Source organism: Mirounga leonina, unplaced genomic scaffold (genome assembly GCF_011800145.1).
Source record: "Mirounga leonina isolate KUSES-001 unplaced genomic scaffold, KU_Mleo_1.0 Mir_101608, whole genome shotgun sequence".
In the NCBI taxonomy this organism is placed as follows: Eukaryota; Metazoa; Chordata; class Mammalia; order Carnivora; family Phocidae; genus Mirounga; species Mirounga leonina.
The window spans coordinates 2,331,029-2,336,680 of record NW_023270163.1 but is presented as its reverse complement, the minus strand read 5'-3'; positions in this window follow the sequence as shown (position 1 = coordinate 2,336,680).

The following is a 5,652-nucleotide window of genomic DNA, read 5'->3' as shown; positions in this document are numbered from 1 at the left end:
GACTGCCTTCGGCTCGGGTCATGATCCTGGAGTCCCGGATCGAGTCCCGGATCGAGTCCCGCATCGGGCTCCCTGCTTGGCGGGAAGCCTGCTCTCCCTCTCCCACTCCTGCTGCTTGTGTTCCTGCTCTCGCTATCTCTGTCTCTGTCAAATAAATAAATAAAATCTTTAAAAAAATAAAAAATAAAAATAAAAATAAAAATCAGTTAATGTAATCCATCACATCAACAGGCTAAGAAAGAAAAATTACATGATTATATCAATATATTATTTGACAAAATCCAACACTCATTCAGGATAAAAACTCTCAGAAAATTAGGAACAGAGGGGAACCTTCTAAACTTGATAAAGAATATCTATAAAAAACCTACAGCTAACATCATAATCAATGGTGGGAAACTGGAAGTTTTCCCACTAAGATAGGTACAAAGCAAGGGTGTACCCACTTACCACTCCTTTTCAACATCATACTGAAGTCCTTGCTAATGCAATAAGGCAAGAAAGGAAATAAAAGATCTATCTATCTATCTATCTATCTATCTATCTATCTATCTATCTATCTATCTATCTATGGAAAGAAGACCTAAAACTGTCTTTGTTGGAAGATGATATGATTATGTAGAAAATCTGAAAGAATTGACAGAAAGCTCATGTAATTAATAAGCAATTGCAGCAAGGTTGCAGGATACAAGATTAATATACAAGTCAATTGCTTTCCTATAAGCCAACAATGTACAAGTGGAGCTTAAAATTAAAAAGACAATGCTATTTACATTAACACCCAAATGAATGAAATACCTAAATATAAATCTAACCAAGTATGTACTAGATTTAAAGGAGGAAAACTGCAAAACTCTGATGAACTAAATAGATATACCATATTCATGGGAAGGAATACTGAATATTATCAAGATGTCAGTTCTTCCAATTTGATCTGTAGAGTCAATGCAATCCCACTCAAAATCCCAGCAAGTTATTCTATGGATATCAACAAACCGATTTTAAGCTTTATATGGAGAGGCAGCCTCTATGACCTCAGGATGGTCTCTAGTTGATAGATAGTAAGAAGATCTCTGTTTTACAAAGAGATGAGTTCTTCCAACAACCATGCAAACTTAGAAGAAAATCTTCCAAAGAAAAATGCAAGCTTGGAGAAAATCTTGAGCCCTAGGAAGGATTGTACCCTGTGAGAGATCCTGAAGCATTAGACCCAGTTGAACCATGCCTTGATTCCTAACCCGTGGGAACTGTGGTAGAATAAATGTGTATTGCAAGCACTCAGTTTATGGTAATTTGTTACAGAGAAAAATGAAACTAATGTAGTAACCCTTTGAGTTTCTCAAAACTGCTAGTTCCTTTGTTGCCAGTGCATTCCATATTGTTTTGGTAGATAGATTGTCCTCTGGACTTTCTGCAGAATATGATGAGTTGTTGAGTATTCTGGTCTTATATTGTAAATCTACTCTAGCATGCCCACTTCTCTGAGCTTTTTGATTCCTTCCCCTACCATCTTCCATGGCAATCCTGACATGTATTTTTCAGTTGGAGTGGGCACTTTTCCCATGTTTCCAGAAGCCATTCTAGTAGCATGTCATCACTCTCCCCTGCTTTTGCTAGATTATTAAGCCCTTAATAATGGGGAATTTCTCCCATATTGATAAACTCACCACTTCCAACTGTATTGTTCCCCTTGATTCAGTATCTTCAGGGTCTAGCCCCATATATACCTTCCTGCTAGATTAGATCTTCTAGTTCATTCAGTGTATAGTTACTTTTCCTTCTTTTGGCCAGGCCAGTACTTTCCCTGGCTAGATTATGTTATGACTTCACCTTAGTTATTTGTCTGTTGGCCAGGAAGGGAGGTGGGGATTGTCTTGCAAGGCAAGTGGCTTGTGCATTGTCTTTAAGCAATGGGTGAATACTACTTTACTTTTTTATTGAACTATAATTGACATACAATATTATATTTTAGGTATGCAAGATAGTGATTCAATATTTTTGTAGATTAGGAAATGATCACCATGGTAGGTCGTTACTGTCTGTCACCATACAAAATTATTATATTATTGATTATATTCTCTATGCTGTACTTTATATCATTATGACTTATTTTATAACTAGAAATTTGTACCTTGTAATACCCTTCATGTATTTCACTTGTTCCTGAGCCCCCCTCCCTCTGGCAACCACCAGTTTATTCTCTGTACCTGTGAATCTGTTTCTGTTTTGTTCATTTATTTTGTTTTGTTTTGTTTTAAGATTCCACATGTAAGTGAAATCATATGGTATTTGTCTTTCTCTGTATGACTTATTTCACTTAGCATAATACCCTCTAGCTCCATCCATGATACAAATGGCAAGATTTCATTCTTTATGGCTGAATAAGTGTAAATGCTACTTTAACAGAGAGCAGTGGACTCCTTTTGCAGTCCCAGTGGGTTCAAGGGAATCTGGGGATTCAAGAATTTCAAGTATATTGATGCATATGTCCTTATCCCAAGATTCAGAGTCCCTTTTCTCCCTTATGATTGTCCTGTCTTTGATACAGTATCGAGAATTTCAGCTTCTCGAGCTCCTCCACTTTTATAATTAAGTCTGCCCTCCAGCTGCAGACAATGAGTTTCTTTATATGCTGCCTTGGAAGCCCTCTGACTTTCACGTTTTGCCTTAAATTGGTGATTTATCAGCCTCATCCTTTTATTGTTCTCTCCAGTGCATCAGTAATACCCACAAAAGTCATCCAATTCCATATTCCCTATAATTACTACTCAACTCAAGTCATTCAAATGTCTGAGATATTGTGCACACTGTAGTATTCCTCTCCATTCCATATTCCATTCCAGTTCACCAGCAGTGACTGTGTTAACAATTGTACTGCTACATTATACCAATGGCTATTAGTACTCCACTTACCACTACAGATAAAGTCCTCCTATCTGTCTGACCAGTGAGAGATTTAGCTTTAAGATACCATATTTAATACTACTTCTTAGGATTATTACTAATGTGAATTGTCTTGGGTCAGGTTTCCCAAGAAAACAAATAGTTGCGTACAGGAGGTTTATTGGAGAATGATCCCAGGAGTAGCATCTTTAAGAGAGTGAGAAGCCAGACGTGCAGAGGGGAATATAAACCTTGATATGGCTGCAGTCAGGCTTTAGGCTATCTAACAGGACTATCTAGAGCTAGAATTGTCCCTCAGAATTGTCCTGAATTGAGGCAAGGGGGTCAGGTCTTTGTCCCCCCTACACTAACCAGTCATTAGGTGCAGGCTGCTGCCAAGGAGGGGCCATAATTTTGGGCAAGGTGGCTTCTTTAGGTCAAGTCTCAGAGGGGGACTCAGCTATGAGCCATTAGTACCCCCACTCCTGCAAATGGGGGACAGAGTGGCTTGATCCTGATGGGGATATCTGGCTAGAGAACTGCACTGTGTACTACGATTTCTAAAGTCTGTGATTATAGATTGTATTGTAGTTAAGGAGGTTTTCTCTTCAAGCTTAGATAGTTTTTCAATAGAACACTTAAAACAGAATGAACCATTTAACTGTATTTTTTTCACACAATAAATATTTATGGAATGTTTACTATGCCAGGCACTATGATAGGCACCATGGCTACAACCATAAACACTACACAATTGAAAGTATAAAACCATCCCCTTCAGTCCTGCCAGATGGAGACTGTGAATTAGAATCATCCTTGACTTAGAATGTAGTCATTATAAACATTATTTTGAAAGCTTCAGTTGTATCTTTCTGTAGTTCAGGGAAAGACTATAAAGAAGTGTATGGCTCAGCAATCACATTATTTTCCACTCCCAATCAGCTAAAAAAATCTGAAAGGGAAGAAGGTATTAAGGGATGAAGAGAATGAACTAACACTTCTCTGTATAATATAATGAACTAGTGTCAGTGTGGCAGAGGCTATCCTTCAGTTGATAGGTTGAGACTGTACTGTCCTTGAGCATTATTGTTTTTTTCTTTTAGTTGGCTTTACTAAGGTATAACTTACATACAATAAGTTTCACCAATTTTAAGTGTACAATTTGATGAGCTTTGATAAATTAATATAATTATGTAACTACCACCAAAATCAAGATATAGGACATTTGCATAACCCCCCAAATTTTCTTGTGCTATTTTAAGTTTATCTCCTGTCTACTGGTCAGATTTTTGTCACTGGGATTTTGCCTCTTCTATAATATCATAAAAATAAAATTATATAGTATATAGTCTTTTGTATCTGAGTTTTTTCCACTTAGCATAACCCTTTCAAGATTCATCAACAAAGACTTGTATGCAATTATTTATATCAGCATTATTCAAAATATCTCCAAACTGAAAACAACCTAAATGCCCATCAACTGGTGAAAGGATAAAGGAACTGTGTTACACTCATACAGTGGAGTACAACTCAGCAATGAAATGGACAAACAACTGATAAATACAGTAAGGGTCTGCTATTTTATGTGTATACTAAGTTATGGAGTTTTTTTTACTGATTCATTTACAGAGAAGAGAAGAGAAGAGAAGTATTCAGTGTCTTGATACAGCTAAATGTTCAAATGGGCTAGAATGCTGAGCAGCCAAGAAGTGACAAATAGCTACTACTCTTGTTTCCTGAGAGTGATGCCTTTTGCTAATCTCTCTGTATCCTCATGACTTCTCTTTCTTATGACCAACATATACTCTTGTGAGTTGACTTGCCAGGATTAGGGAAGAGCTAGACTGACAAATGTAAAATCTACTATGAGAGTCTAAGATGTAACACTGGTCACTGGTTTGAAAACTGGTAAAACACTTTAGGAAATTGATTCAGCTGTAACAAGCATCTTAAATATAGCTATACATATTGACTGTGTTTACCAATGGAACTCTGTCTTATGAAAATAGAAATGCAATCCAGGGTAATTATAGTGATGGTCAATGCACTTTTATCTATTTTATTTTATATTAAGGTTCACACTTGGTGTACAGTTCTGTGGGTTTTGACAAACTCATAATGTCATGTAGCCACCATTATAGTATCATACAAAATAGTTTCACTTTTGTAAAAATCCCTGTGCTCCACCTATTTATCCCTTTGCCTCTCACCCCTCAACCCTTGGCAATCACTGATCTTTTTACTGTCTATATAGTTTTGCCATTGCAAAATGTCATATAGTAGGAATACTATAGTACCTTTTAAAGACTGGCTTTTTTCCACTTAGCAATATGATTTTAATGCCCCTCCATTTCTTTTTGTGGCTTTATAGCTCATTTCATTTTATTGCTGAGTAATATTCTATTGTATAGATGTATACTAAAGTTTGTTTAGCCATTCACCTATTGAAGAACATCTTGGTTGCTGCCAATTTGGGGGCAGTTATGGATAAGGCTGCTATCAATGGTGGTGTACAGTTTTTTGTGTGCATGTAAGTTATCAAGTCAATTGAGGTAAATATATAAGATGTACAAATGTTACATGGTAAGAGTATGCTTAGTTTTGTTAAGAAACTGCCAAGCTGTCTTCCAAAGTGACTGTACCGTTTTGCATTCCCCCCAACAGAGAGAGTCCCTGCTGTTCCACATCCTTGTCAGCATTTGTGTTGTCAGTGTTTTGGATTTTAGCCATTCTAATAGGTATGTAGTGGTATCTCATTCCTTTAACTCA